Source organism: Staurois parvus, unplaced genomic scaffold (genome assembly GCF_062004578.1).
Source record: "Staurois parvus isolate SC_StPar_1 unplaced genomic scaffold, SC_StPar_1.0 ptg000549l, whole genome shotgun sequence".
Lineage (NCBI taxonomy): Eukaryota > Metazoa > Chordata > Amphibia > Anura > Ranidae > Staurois > Staurois parvus.
The window spans coordinates 1183090-1199784 of NW_028318345.1; the positions used below are offsets into that span (position 1 = coordinate 1183090).

A 16695-nucleotide genomic window follows, 5' to 3' on the forward strand; every position below is an offset into this window, starting at 1 on the left:
ACTAGCTCCTGATCAGAAGCTATGGCTGAGAGTGGTCAGAAGACAGCTCAGTGTGCTGGGAGCATATAGTAAGCAAGATCTCAACACAACCTCAGACCACCATATACAGTACACCTAGGTGTGGTGGCTGGGCACTAAAGCCCACTTATCCTGCTGCCACATACAGTGCTGAGCATAAATGAGTACAGGCTTTTGAAATGTAAGATTTTAATCAATATCTCAATGAACATAAGAACAATTTCCAAAATTTTGACAAAACTGAGTTTTATAGAGCATTTGTTTAGCTCATTACATGAAAGTGAGGTTAATAACTTAGATTACAAAATCTTCAGTTTTACTCAAATGAGTGGATACACCCCACAACATAAACTACTACATCTAGTATTTTGTATGATCTCCATGATTTGTAAGGACAGCACCAAGTCTTCTAGGCATGGAATGAACAAGTTGGCGACATATTGCAACATCTATCTTTTTCCATTCTTTAAGAATGGCCTCTTTTAGAACCTGAATGCTGGATGGAGAGGGATGCTCAACTTGTCTCTTCAGAATTCCCCATAAGTGATCAACTGGGTTCAGATCAGGAGACATACTTGGCCACTGAATCACTTTCACCCTGTTCTTCTTCAGAAATGCAACAGTGGCCTGAGATGTGTATTTTGGATCATTGCCATGTTGGAAAAGTGCATGACGACCAAGGGCACGGAGTGATGGTAGAATCTTCTCTTATATAGAGCAGTACATCTGTGAATTCATCATACCATCAATGATATGCAGCTCCCTGACACCAGCAGCACTTATGCAACCCCACATAAGGACACTGCTACCACATTTCACTGTAGGAACCTTGCATTTTTCTTTTTACTCTTCACGTTTGGGACACAAGACAGTTTTGAAGTCATCGGTTCCAAAAACATTTATCACTCTCATCACTCAGAGTTCCAGTAGTCTTCTTTTTTAGCATGGGCCCTGGCAAATTCTATGTGGGCTTTTTTGTGCCTGGTCTTTAGGAGAGGGAAACAATCACCCCAGTTTAGCTTTCTAACTCTTTAGCTGACTATAATTAACTTGCATGGCAATTTTCTTCAACTTCTCATCAGAAGACGCTCCTGTCGAGGTGTTAACTTCTATGGACGGCCTGGACATCTCTGTGCGACGGTTGCAGTTCCATCTTTGTTAGAATACTGTAGCAAAAGTGATACAAATATCTGACTGATAAGTAAAGCTTTGCTGATCTTCTTGTAGCCGTCATCTTTCTTGTGTAAAGAAATTATTTTCTTTCTCAGGCCTTGTGACTAATGCCCTTATAATCAACTCTCTGCAGGACACCTGTTTAATTAATAATTAGACTCACCTGTAGTTGAGTTCTTAATAATTGGGAGCAAAGCAAATTTTTAGACAAAATCTTAAGACTTTCATTGGGGTATATTCATTTTTGCAACGGTCTTGAATGATTTTGTTAGGAAAAATAATTTCTTTGCGTGTGCAAATTAACCACTTGTACTGCTACAGGGCAGCAAAATCATGTAATTCTATCTCACAAAGCTGCAGGTCTGCTTAGTAAAACAGCATGCAGTACACAATAAAATCACTCCCTAACACACAGTTAACCCTTTGATCGCCCCAGATGATAACCCCTTCCTGCCAAGTGTCATTAGTACAGTATCAGTGCTTTTTATTAGCACTGATCACAGTATTAGTGTCACTGGAAATGTCAGTGGATGTTAGTTCCCACTCAGTGTCAGAATGCCCGCCGCAGTCCTGCTAGAAGTCGCTGATCGCCGCCATTACTAGTATAAATAAAATAAGCGTGTGTGTGTGTATATGTGTGTGTGTATATATATATATATATATATATATATATCTCTATCTATCTCTCTCTATCTCGCCATTTGTAGACACTATAATTTTCATGTAAATCACTTAATATACACTTATTGGGATTTTTTTTGTTTTTTAGCAAAGACATGTAGCAGGATACATTTTGGCCTAATTTTTTATTGGGTATATTTTATAGCAAAAAGTGAAAAAGGTTTCCTTCAAAATTGTCAGTCTTTGTTTATAGCGCAAAAAAAAAAAAAAAGCAGAGGTGATCAAATACCACTGAAAGAAAGCTCTATATCTGGGAATAAAATGACAAATTTAATTTATGTAAAGTGTTGCATGACCTCGCAATTGTCAGTTAAAGCAAAGTTCCAGACGAACTGTGAAAAAAAAAGTCAGCAGCTACAAAAACTGTAGCTGCTGACTTTTAAAAAACAGCCACTCACCTGTCCAACGACCCCGCGGTGTCCTCCCCGCAGCTCGTTTCACCAGCCGTCTGGTGTTCCAGGCGCTGGCATCTTCAGTGTGGGCAGCTGCCTGTGACAGCTTGCGGCTTCACAGCCGGGTGCCCACTGTGCATGTACGAATAGTGCTGTGCTTCCTGAATGGTCCCGCAGACGTCTGGGAGCTTTCACATGAACCAGAAGACTACAAGCAGGGAGGGTAGGATGACAACTTCTGCTTCCGATCGCCTAGGCGATTGCAGTGGAAGTAGGAGTGGGTACTTGCTCCCCCCTGCACCCCAAAGGTGCCAATCTTTAACCCCTAGATGCCGAGTGCACACAAATATACAGCCTCTCAAAATGTGGGCCATGACGCCGAGCGACCGCATATTTGCGTATCATTTTAAAGTACATATATGCTGAGAGTACGTTCCCAGCACGTGTCCGTGACTAACGAAAAGGTCTTGGTCTACCCGGCTTCTGAAACCTCTTAAAAGGACTGGGAGGCACCAGCGCAAAGTGATTAATGGAGAGCGGGAAACCAGGCTTTCAAGCGGAACTTCCCTTTTTGGGTGGAGCTCCACTTTAAAGTAACACAACGCTGTATCGCAAAAAATGGCTTGGTCAGGAAGGAGGAGAAATCTTCTGGGAGGGTAACAAACAAATCTTGTTTGCAATCAATGGCCTACATTTGTGGGAGTATTTTGTAGCATAGTGTCCCATAGAAAAAGTTGATCCTGAAAGGAAAAGTAAAGATTTTCTGACAAATCTCTTGGGGTGTACGCATTTATGCTGAGCAATGTATATGCTTTATGCAGTTGATATGTGGTTAACGTGTCTGACTGACTATAGACTTGCTTACTGTGCTCCTATTTATCACTTCTTCCTGGATCACTGTATGTTAGTGACCAGGAATCCCTGCTGGTGCCGCATACAACCACCTATAGACATAAATACTTGCAGGTGGCTATATGTAGCCATGAACAGCTACTGGCATAAAGCGGCACACGTGTGCCGAAGCTATGGGGTTGAGTTACTGAAACTGGAGAGTGCAAAATCTGGTGCAGCTGTGCATGGTAGCCAATCGGCTTCTAACTTCAGCTTATTCAGTTACATTTTGATTAAAAAAGAAAAAAAAAAAAAACTGAAAGCTGATTGGTTTCTATGCAGAGCTGCACCAGATGTTGCACTCTCCAGTTTTAGTAAATCAACCCCTCTGTTTGAGAACTTCACCCGTACACTTGCTTGCGCTACTTTATATACGTAGCGGTGCACAGCTGCTTAGAGCCATCTGCATGCATTCATGTCTACGGCTGTATGTAGAACCAGTTCCCCTGCACCAAAATAAGCCAGGGTGTTTACACTGTACTAGAGAATGGACCAGGAGTCCTAATAAAAGAAGAAATAGGGCAAGTGGATATATCAAAAACTACCACATCACAGAGAAGGAGGTTTTGTCAGTGAGGACCATTCTGACCCTGAAGTACAAATTATTATTATTATACAGTATTTATAATGCGCCAATAGTTCGCTCAGCGCTGTACATTACAAAAGGGAGACAGAACATGTGACAGAACAATACCAATACAATGCAAGACATGAGGGGATCAAGGGCCCTGCTCTTTCGAGCTTACAATCTAGGAGGGAAGGGGTGGTGGCACAGGAGGAGATAGCTGTGGGGGATGGAGTGGTAGGAAGAGTGGAGGAGGTCGGCAAGTTAGCAGGGGGTGGGGTAGGCTTCCCTGAAGAGATGGGTTTTCAGGGTGCGCCTAAAGGAGAGGAGAGTAGGTGATAATCTGATGGGTTGGGGCAGGGAGTTCCAGAGGATGGGTGACACCCTGGAGAAGTCCTGGAGGCGGGCATGGGAGGAGGAGACCAGGGAACTAGAGAGAAGGAGGTCTTGTGAGGAGCGGAGTGTGCGTGCTGGGCGGTACTTGGATATTAGGTCAGTGATGTAGTTCGGGGCAGTGTGGTGGACAGCTTTGTACGTCAGCGTTAGGATTTTGAATTTGATCCGTTGCGCAATCGGAAGCCAGTGGAGGGATTGGCAGAGGGGGGTGGCGGAGACAGTGCGGTTGGAAAGGTGAATGAGTCTGGCAGCCGTGTTCAGGATGGACTGAAGAGGTAGGATTACCACATTTTAAACTGCGTTGTGATTCCGGAATAGGCAAAAGTTATTATTTCATCACTATATTGAGGGTTCAGCATGATCCGTGTGTTTCAACCAGCAGGAAACCTAGAAGATAACTGGTATATAAAATACCATCCAGGGAACACAATGGAGGGACTCAGTCTATGACTTTGCTCTACAGAGCATGATAATACATCCTTTGTAACATTCTGAATTCTAGACACTTGTACGGCTATCAAGCAACAATTCAGTCAGACACAAATACTTTGACTGCTAGATTACTGCAGGGCGATGCAGGGAGATAGAGGTGACAGGCATGATGATTGAATTTACCATACAGCCATTCATTTTAAGCAGCTATGAGTTTCTCTACAACTTTCTATATCAGAAGCAAAGCATTTCTTACTGTACAATTTTCTGCAATGCTACTACTATAAAAAATATTATAACAAGAGTAGGTCAAGTAAAAAAAAAACAAAAATAAAAAAACAAACAAAAAAAAAAATGTTTTAAATCAGATCAATGTAGCCATCAATTACTATACAAGACAAAACAGAATATAAAAGAATATGCAGTATAACAAAAACAATGTTTCTGTATATAAGATATGCACTTGCTATATGCTGAAACATTAATTCCTATTAGTAAAAATAAATAAAAATCTTTTTTTTTCAAAAATTAAAGGGTAACAACTTTTGTGAGAAAAAATAGCAAAAAAAAAAAAAAAAAAGTGTATACAATTGCTACACAAATCATATTGTAATTGAATGTTATTAAAATGTCCTTTCCTTTTCAGTCTACAGAGCTTGAATTTTCTGCAAAATGCAATATGGCTACCTGAAGGCGTTCTGTACACATGATGTACAGTACACCTCCCAGAAATGTAATTTCCTGCTTGTGCAATTGGCTCAATGAGATTCCCAGGAGTCTGCGTGAAGATACAATATCATTTTTGGTGAGATACTACCAAAGGGAAATCACGTCTAAAAGTGACACAGGCCCTGCCCTGCCTTTCCTCATTAGAACTCTGCAAGTGCCGCAGCTGATTGGTACCGTAATTATAAAATCACTCCCATACAGATACAAATTTATTCTGTACATGGACACATGCAAACAGCTATCTCTTCAGAATAGCAAAAAGGTAGGAATCTGCAACAACGTTTATTAAAATCCCTGCATTGTACATAGATCACCCAGAGGAGACTGCTTTATTCTCAACAACAGTGGAATTGTGATTTAAAGAATTGAAAAAGAGTAGTTAAAAAGTACACTGCACTATCTAGGACTCTTTTGCCCAATTTGCATCCCTTTGCAATATGATGTGCTGCTCTCGAACCTCAGCAGTTTATACTGGGGACATTGATTTTTCATGTGTCCATTATAGAAGATTTTGTATTTCACCCAGAGCGAAAAACATCAAAACGATCCACCGCAGTGATATCCACGATTATGGAAAAAACTCAATGTTTTTTTACCTCTTAATTACAGAAGGTTAAAAACAGCATGAGATTTTATTTTTGGAATCCAGATAAAAGGGCTCATGCACACAAACATAAATACAGGCATACAGCATAAATACCCGTTATTTACAGTGCCTGGTAGCCCCAGCTATTGCCTATTTCTGCATTACACTGCACGCCTGTAATCTCATGTAAACGCCATCGCTCACAATTACATGTGCATGGACATTGTTCCTGAACATGCGACTTTCACATTCTGGAAACTAAGAGGAGCTTCGGTGTCCTGCGAAGTCAGCTCTATCTGAACTGCAAATTTGCACTATTTTTTAGCAAGTGGCAGCAAAAAAAATTTCCTGGGTCTGAGTAAACCATTCACCACAGTAAGGGCTCGTTCACATTTGACTGTTTTTCCAACTCTTGCCAAACACCCCTATAGCGTTTGACAAGCGTTGGTCCGGCGTTTGCGGAGCTTTTTAAAGCTCCGCAAACGCCGCTAAACTGTGCATGCGAAGCGTTAAAAACGCCCCAAAAACGCCTATAATGAAATGTGAATGGTGTTAACGCTCCGCAAACGCCCCGCAACCGCACCGCAAATGCCAGCTGTTTGCGGAGCGGCACCATAGACTTGAATAGGAGGCTTCAACTCCTCCTAACTCGACCAGAGGCGTCCGTTTTGCCGTGACGCAACGCTAACGCTCCCGTTTGAACAACACCATGTGCTGCAATGTGCAGAATTTTCCCAGGCGTTTGGGGAAACGGTAAAAACGCTTCCCAAACACCTATCTGCCACTTGCTAACAAGGCTAGTGTGAACGTAGCCTAATCGAAGCAGAATGAACCAAATCGGCTCAAAACACACTACCAATGGCTAGTGAGTTAGTACCAGCAAGCAGGAGATGACCAATAAACCCCTGCTATAGAGAATTCTTCATATGTACATCTGATCCTGCATCGAACAAATGGCACGCAAACGTTCATTGTATATTCTTTTAATGTATAATTTAGGGGAAGTGCCATGTATTTGGGTGACGAGGGCTTCCCACCTACCATACAATTTCTAACTTTTTTGTATTTGGATATTGCTTAAAATTCATGTTACACTTAGAGAATTTTTGCTGTCAGCTTTCCCAATTGCAGTGCTTTGAGCTGGCATAGCTGAGTAATGTCCACACCCCTAATCACAGGCATCCTTACACAGTCCTGCAGTGAGGGGTATTCTTGACCAGATCTGTTAGATTACAGCATGCAATGGACAGCAAAACTCTAGTGACATATTTAGACACAGGGGACATGTATAAAATATGATGCATAGTCAAACCGTACTAAATGGAAGCAAACCGTAGAACTGCAAAAAAAATTAAAAAAAATAAAACCTCCCCCCCCCCCCCCCCCGACGACTTCTTAGTTGTGCGTCCTACTGAGTGAAATTCTGTCTCATCTTGATGAGAATAGGTCTCATTTACAGTGATAGATCTGTTATGAACCAAGGCAAGTTGGCAGACTGAAGGCCCACGAGCTGCAACTACACATGATGACTTTGCTGACTGGCAGTCTGATGTTGCCTATCTGACTGAATACCAATTTTTGTGACATTAAAAGTCATAAAAAGAAATACATAGGTTGCCACTGAATATTTGCTGCACACAGCACTACTAAACATCAAATAAATCTCTTAGAACTGCTGACAGGAGAAATTGTAAGATGATTTGTGACAACTACCTCTACTCTCCTATATAAATGTAGGCACTTCTACATATAAAATCTCTTCTGCCACACAGAGAATGGAGAAAGCAGATTTCCATTTTTGCAGTCATATTTGAGAAGACCCCACTATATGTTTGTTACGTGTTCCCATTCACACAGCATACCTAAAATAAATAAATACCAATTCTTACTTTTTTAGCCATTTATCTGGAACAGCATTATACATGGGTCACTATAGGCAACTCCTATTTGTTTGAATGGATGGCAATGTACAGATACAGTAGGGGACAAAAGTGAGGGGCAGTTTTTTGTATTAACATACAATGAACCAGCCAGGCCTGGAAATCTTTAACCCTTTTGTCAGGACAAACAGGCCCACTCATCTAGTTCACAACCGATAATGAGATCTGCTAGCACAGTACAGACAGGTTAATTATGGCAAACATAAGGCCCCAGCCCCCCACTCCCTTCCTAACAGGGAGTAGTAAGATTTCTCAATTTTCGATTTTACAAAAAAGAGCATCTAAAAAAGGAAAGCTGCATTTTTAAAATATTTTTTAGGTTATGGAATACAAATGGGAACATGTAACAAATATAAAGCAGGCATTATCCCAATTTGGCTGCAAAAGTGGAAGTACACTTTTAAAATACCAGCTATGGACCTGCTATGATGTATAAACATTTGAGTAGAAAATAAAGTATATGTCAGTGCAAAATAACAACATATGCAGTACATCTCTGCAATGCATGTACATTTCCCCATGTTGTATCCCTGTAAAAACCCAGAAAGTAAAGAAAAACACCTGTACACCTCCACTCAGCACTTAATTTCTATTGTGGGCTGACAACAGGCATTTGTGTGGACTGAATGGTGTCAACCCTGCCCAGCTGTCTTTTGCTAGACTACTGAATCCTTTTCAGTAGCTAATGCAGGCCATAGATGAGTCGAAAATCGGCTGATTTTTCGGCCAATAAATAAATAAAAATCGTCCAATTTTCGCATCGTTAATGGGTTAATTGAGTGGATGTTTTTCGGGATTTTGGCACATTTTTTCTATCAGTAAAGTTGGGGAAAAATTAAAAAAAAAAAAAAAAAAAGGGGAAGAAGAATTCCAGTCCGCTATTATATTTGACATGAAAAAGTATTGCGGTTGCGACAATGTATCTATTTGTATCCGAATAAAAACATCTGTATCCGAAATGGATACAAATAGATACAATGTTGCAACCGCTATACATTTTAATGTCAAATATAATAGCGGAGCTCTCTGCAAGGGACAGAAGTAATTAAATGCCGGCCGTAGACGGGACGAAAATCGACCGATTTTTTTTACTGTTGGTGGTAACGTTGGCCTATTGAACAACTGATTTTTCGTTTTTTTTTTTTAAAAAACGGACGGTTTTCAACCTGTCTATGGCCTGCATTAGTCTCTACAACACAGGGACTAATTGTTCTATAGTCCAAGATAAGTGGGTCGTCTAATTAGGTTCCTTAACAGTTTACACACACACACACACACACACACACACACACACACGCGCGCTGCCATTGAAGAGTCATACAAAGCAGTGTGCTTACAGTGTAAAGCACACATAGTAAAACAGCACACAGTTAACCTTTTGATCACCCCATATGTTAACCCCTTACTGCCCAGTGTCATTAGCACAGTGTCCGTGCTTTTTATTAGCACTGATCACTGTGTTAGCGTCATTGGGATGTCAGTGGCAGTCAGTCAGTCAGTTCCCACCCAGTGTCAGAATGCCTGCCGCAGTTCCGCTATAAGTCCCTGATCGCCACCATTCCTAATATAAAAAAAAATAAAATTCCTATATATATGCCACCATTTGTGGCCACTATAACTTTTCTGGAAACCAATTAATTTACACGTATTTGGATTTTTTTTTAGCACAGACATGTAGCAGAATACATTTTGTCCTAAATTTATGATATTTGTTTTAAAAAATTTTTGTACTGGATATGTTTTATAGCAAAAAGTCAAAAATGTTTTTTTTTCAAAATTGTTGGTCTTTTTTTGTTTATAGAGCAAAAAAAAAAAAAAATGCAGAGGTGATTAAATACCACCAAAAGAAAGCTCTATTTGTGGGACAAAATACAAAATTTAATTAATGTACAGTGTTGCATGACCGCGCAATTGTCAGATAAAGTAACAGCGCTGTGGCGTAAAAAATGGCCTGGTGAGGAAGGGGGGTAAATCCTCTGGAGGGCAAGTGGCTAAGACAACACAGGAAGTGTGAAAAGGACAAAATCAACAGGTCTTTTTTTTTTTTTTTTTGCTCTTACAGATAAAACAAGACACTTTAGTGGTACAGTATATTTAACAAACCAAAACGGGAGGGAATAAATTGTTGGTTTACATATACTTTAAGCCTTCTGCATATTCGTGTATGTATACAATGTCACCTATTGTGTACGTTTCCCTGACAGCCAACCAGGGAACTTCTCAGGGTGGCTCCTGTTTCAATAAACACTAAAACGGATAGTTAGAATGCTCATTCAGTGTAACTTTGAAAACGTTTGCAAAGTTACTCTGCTGCAGCACACATAACTGCGAATCAAAGGCTTGTCCTGATCCCTTCTTGACAACAACAAAGCTGCAGTGACATGAGGGCCAGTTCACACCACAAAAAAAAAAAAAACACGCACTCCAGATGCATTCCAGACACGTTTTTGCTTACAGTTCACACCACACTCCATTCTGATGCAGTTTACCATGTTCCAGCACAGTTCGGTGCAGAAAAAAAAAAATGCAGCGTGTTCTACTTTTTTTTTCTGAAACCGGAAACTGACTGGAACGGACTGCAATGCTATAACTTTTCTGTAAACCAATTAATTTACACGTATTGGGATTTTTTTTTTAGCAGACATGTAGCAGAATACATTTTGGCCTAAATTTATAATGAAATTTGTTTTAAAATTTTTTTTACTGGATATGTTTTATAGCAAAAAGTTAAAAATTGTTTTTTTTTCAAAATTGGTCGTCTTTTTTTTTGTTTACAGAGCAAAAAATAAAAAAAAATGCAAGAAAATGGAACATGGCAAACTGCATCGGAATGGAGTGTGGTGTGAACTGTAAGCAAAAATGTGTCGGGAATGCATTAATGACTGGAACTGACTGCAATGGTGTGAACCAGAATACATGGAAAACACTGTGCATGCATTTGTTTTTATGCAGAAAAAAAAAAAAAAGAAAAAAACCAAACTGGTCTGAACTAGCCAAAATGGCTCTAGACCACCTAATGTGCATGTACACATAGGATAACAGTTGCTTCTACAGGCAAAATGCTACACTCTCCTAGGACCAGTTTTTTAGACTCAGTGTGCATGGAGCCTTAAAGTGTTACTAAACCCAAGACCCTGCATTCACTATATCTGGTCTCCCACACTACATACAACATGGAAATGCAATTATTTTAGTAAATATAAACTGCTAAATACCTTTTCTCATCAGCAGTATATAGCAATCTTGTGACTTCTATCAGTGTTCAGCTGAGCACTGGTTACAGCTTGAAGGAGGAGTTTTCATTCCCCCCTAACTGTTCTATGAGGCTGCAAGGCCCCTGACCCTCTGTCTGGATAGTGCTGATTATCCCTGTGCTGATCACCTGCACCCTCTTAAGAAAACAAAAAAACAAAAAACAACAACACACCTCTCTAGCAATACACACCAAACTGAGCATGTGCAGCTTGCCCCCAAGGCTCTGTACTATCAGTAGATGGATTGGGGACAGATGAAGGGGAGGATCAGAGAACACAGAATCAAACATCCTTTTTACACAATGCAGAAAATTAACCCCTTAGGTTCCACAGCGAGTATCACAAGCATGCTTTACTGCATATACAAACTGATTTTACTGTTGTGGGTTTAGTAACACTTTGAAGACAATCAATATAAATATAGATCTTATTCTGGTGTCAAATAATGAGACATTGGCAAATTAGGTGTATTTAGGTGTACACAACCACTAGATAATACAGATGAGAATTACAAACTGAATTAGTTATGCAAAAACTAATCATGTCTGCCCCTTACTTTGTTATCATAAAGCTGGGTACACATGGTCTGAATATCAGCCGGTTCAGCAGGAACTGGCCAACATTAGGACCATGTGGACAGCTGTCCTTCTGACAGAAACAGGTCTAAGGACCAACTTTTGTCAAAGGGACATGCTGGAAAACCAATATCTGATCAGCGCTTGCAGCCAATGACTGCGAGCACTGATTACTATGTGTTATAGTGTGTGGGGGTGATGGGGGAGAACACAAACAGCTCAATGGGAAAGATCACTGCACCAACATCACTGTTAGTTTTTTTTTTTGTTCAGTCTGCTGGGTTGAACGAAAAAACAAAAAAAATTAATGTAAGTACCAGGAATAGGACATTTCCTGAAAAGCAAACCGTAAGTGGTTTGAAAGGCAGAATGTTTTTTTTTTACCTTAATGCATTCTATTAATATTAGGGATGCACCAAAATTTCAGCCACTGAAACATATTGGTCAAAAATAGCTCTATTGGCATTTTGGAAAAATTTAGCCAATACAGGGGACTGTGTGTACTGCAGATGTAAGGGGGGGTGTCAGAGAAAGGCAGGAGAGGAGCAATGTATACAGTGACTGGCTGCCACTATGTATCAGTACTGGTTTTTAAATGCAATTGCCAGGTTTTTTGTTCACTATAGCTCAGAGAATCAGCTGTCACTTTCACCGAGCTAAAAGAAAAAGTTTCAAGTGACAGCTATGGTAAAGGAAAAAAAAAAAAAAAAGCTGGCAATTGCATTTAAAAACCAAAACTGACACAGGGGGCCTCTCTGTATACACTGCTACCTCACTGTATACACTGTTCCTCTCCTACCCCCTCCTTGCACACACTGCCCCCCCTCCCCCCTATAAAGAGGACCTGTCACTTATATGCGATCACATAGGGGACTATTGGTCCCCTATCTGATAGCAATAACATCTTAAGTTATACATGAAAGTAGAAACAAAATACAATAACAAAAAAAAAAAAAAAAAAAAAAAATTGGAGCCTCCCCACCCCCACATAAACAGACATTTCAGTTCAGTTTTCACCCACATGCATTCTGATTTTTCAGTATCGGTTTCAGCACTAGAATTTTTATTTCAGTGCACCACTGATAAGCATTAATAATGAATTAAGTAACATTTATAGTTTGCAGTGCTCAGATGCAGATTAGGTCCACTTTAAAGTGTATGTAAAATTATATATATATATATATATATATATATATATATATATATATATATATATATATATATATATATATATATATATATATATATATATATATATATATTCATTCATTGGATCAAAGTCCTCCTGCGCTATAAAGGAAGTGTGCCTAACCTAAAGCTGCCAACACTCAAAAAACTGATACCCAAACAGTGTTACTCATTAGTATAAATAGTGTAGCGCTCATAACAAATAATAAATACAAAATAGAAAATAAAATAAAAATTCATATAGTGTAACTCATCACTACAATAGTGCTAAACATATATAGTGTCAAACCCAAATGAAACACAATATCTGTGCCCCTCGCTTAAAAAGGTGCACACACAAATAAATAAATACAGTATCTATAACAGTGCCTCTCATTTAAAAAACCGTATACACACACTTAATAAAATACATTTAAATAAGTGATGGATAAAATCATGCAAAAGGTTGCTGGCCCATATGATTTAAGGATCCAGGGTGATCCTGCAAGCGTGTTGGCCCCTAGGGGTCACAGGGAGGAGGTGAGGAGGCAATTCAGCCGCAAATAGAAGAAGTGTGTTGGCACAATCACAGAGTTGTTGAACACCATTGCATGATTTTATCCATCACTTATATACTATTTTTGGACATTTTTTAATCATTTGAGTATAATTTTTGAAGTGTGGACACTTTATTGCACTTTAGCACTTTTTGTTTAGCCCCTTGCTTTGATTTGAGGGGTTGTTGATATATTATTTAAATGTATTTTATTAAGTGTGTGTACACAGTTTTTTAAATGAGAGGCACTGTTATAGATACTGTATTTATTTGGTGTATGTGCACCTTTTTAAGCGAGGGGCACAGATATTGTTTATCATTTGGGTTTGACACTATATATGTTTAGCACTATTGTAGTGATGAGTTACACTATATGAATTTTTATTTTATTTTCTATTTTGTATTTATTATTTATTATGAGCGCTACACTGTTTATACTAATATATATATATTCATTGCCATGACCAGTAATAGAGGGGAGTTAATACTTGCACTGCCAGTGAGTACCAGTGTGTGTTAATGGTAATAGTACTGACACCCATACTGGAGGTTATTATGGAGGCCACTGACACTAGTGCTGGTGGTCATTGTACTCTAACTTCATCAGTGTGCATTGCAATACACTGCTAAAAGTGCAGCAAGACCAACATTTTTAGGCTTGGGGGTGTGAAAATGCACCACTACTGTTAACAGATGACAAAACCTTTTAATAGTTCTAAATCTACATCTTACAGTCAGATGCAGAATGCACAAGGTTCAGAATGCAGACTTACAACTGTACTGCAAAAAATCTGGAACAATGCTGCTAATGAAGAAAAAAAAAAATCAATAAAAACAACAATGGACAATGGCAAAGTTCCCTTTGTAAGTTCTGCCCTATGATCCAATCTGGTGCCATAGATCAAACTACTGTACACATAAGCTCAGGATCTTTCAGCTGTCTTAAAATATCCTGATCAACAACCAACATCTGTTTCTGGCTTGACTTTAGACAGAAGGTCTTATTTCCTTCAAAAGCTTTATTTATTTATTTTTTTAAAGCTGAACAATAAAAGCAAAGGAGGAATGCAACTCTGTATTCCTTAGCAAATCATTACATTTATTTTTTATTGCAACTAGTGTAAGTAAGTATCTAAATTCACCCTATCAGCTTCCCGAAAGACCCATTGTACAAGTACAGTGGGGAAAAAAAGTATTTAGTCAGCCACCAATTGTGCAAGTTCTCCCACTTAAAAAGATGAGAGGCCTGTAATTGGCATCATAGGTAGACCTCAACTATGAGAGACAAAATGAGAAAATAAATCCAGACAATCACATTGATTGATTTGGAAAGAATTTATTTGCAAATTTATGGTGGAAAATAAGTATTTGGTCACTTACAAAACAAGCAAGAATTCTGGCTCTCACAGACCTGTACCTTCTTCTTTAAGAGGCTCCTCTGTCCTGCACTCATTACCTGTATCAATAGCACCTGTTTGAGGTTGTGGACAGGTGTATTTTATACTGATAACAAGTTCAAACAGTCACACTCCAAACTCCACTATGGTGAAGACCAAAGAGCTGTCGAAGGACACCAGAAACAAAATTGTAGACCTGCACCAGGCTGGGAAGACTGAGTCTGCAATAGGCAAGCAGCTTGGTGTGAACAAATCAACTGTGGGAGCAATAATTAGAAAATGGAAGACATACAAGACCACTGATAATCTCCCTCGATCTGGGGCTCCACGCAGGATCTCACCCCGTGGGGTCAAAATGATCACAAGAACGGTGAGCAAAAATCACAGGACCACACGGGGGGGACCTAGTGAATGACCTGCAGAGAGCTGGGACCAACGTAACAAAGGCTACCATCAGTAACACACTATGCCGCCAGGGACTCAGATCCTGCAGTGCCAGACGTGTCCCCCTGCTTAAGCCAGTACATGTCCGGGCCCGTCTGAAGTTTGCTAGAGAGCATTTGGATGATCCAGAAGAGGATTGGGAGAATGTCATATGGTCAGATGAAACCAAAATAGAACGGTTTGGTAGAAACACAACTCGTCGTGTTTGGAGGAGAGAGAATGCTGAGTTGCATCCAAAGAACACCATACCTACTGTGAAGCATGGGGGTGGCAACATCATGCTTTGGGGCTGTTTCTCCGCAAAGGGACCAGGACGACTGATTCATGTACAGGACAGAATGAATGGGGCCATGTGTCGTGAGATTTTGAGTGCAAACCTCCTTCCATCAGCAAGGGCATTGAAGATGAAATGTGGCTGGGTCTTCCAACATGACAATGATCCCAAACATACTGCCAGGCAACGATGGAGTGGCTTCGTAAGAAGCATTTCAAGGTCCTGGAGTGGCCTAGCCAGTCTCCAGATCTCAACCCCATAGAAAACCTTTGGAGGGAGTTGAAAGTCCGTGTTGCCCAGCGACAGCCCCAAAACATCACTGCTCTAGAGGAGATCGGCATGGAGGAATGGGCCAACATACCAGCAACAGTGTGTGCCAACCTTGTGCAGACTTACAGGAAACGTTTGACCTCTGTCATTGCCAACAAAGGATATATAACAAAGTATTGAGATGAACTTTTCATATTGACCAAATACTTATTTTCCACCATAATTTGCAAATAAATTCTTTCCAAATCAGCCAACGTGATTGTCTGGATTTTTTTTTCTCATTTTGTCTCTCATAGTTGAGGTCTACCTATGATGCCAAATTACAGGCCTCTCTCATCTTTTTAAGTGGGAGAACTTGCACAATTGTTGGCTTACTAAATACTTTTTTGCCCCACTGTATATTTAGGCTGGGAGAGGAAGGACCAATACTAGGAGCCAATCAGGTGTGCTGTGTGCAAATGGGAAGAAAGAACAGTGTAAGCAGAAAGAGGATGTCATCAGTGTGCATTGCTCCTTTACTGCCCAATCAGCATGCTGGAGGTGGGTATATGACACTCCTGTATTCCTTAAATTAACAGTCAGCACACAGTCCATTGCATCTAAAAGCATACCTGCTAAAAAAGGACATATACAGTACTTACCTTTCCAGTGACCTAGGCTGTTTAGGTTTTAATGACCTCTGGATTAAAATAACCTTTTAACATGGAATACGGCAGGCGTCACTAAATGGCGGACCACAGTCCGAATACAGACCAAGTGACGGTCCTGTCCGGATCGGCCACACCACTTAGCAACGTGAGTGGACTCTTCTCCTCCCACCACTTCTGGAAATCAGGAGGAGTGGCGGGGTGGACTCCTGTTCTGTATGTACTCTTCTGCCGCCGTCGCCGCTGCTGTTGAAGTCACAGCAGGGAAGAGGACAGGAGGAATAGAAGGAAAGACTCCTCTTCTGAAT

General features: G+C 40.1%; 1 protein-coding gene across 6 annotated transcripts in view; it reads right to left on the reverse strand.

The window, feature by feature from the left end:
* APBA1 (amyloid beta precursor protein binding family A member 1) overlaps positions 1-16695 on the reverse strand; it is a 213909-nt gene that overhangs the window by 160209 nt on the left and 37005 nt on the right. The window lies entirely within an intron of this gene.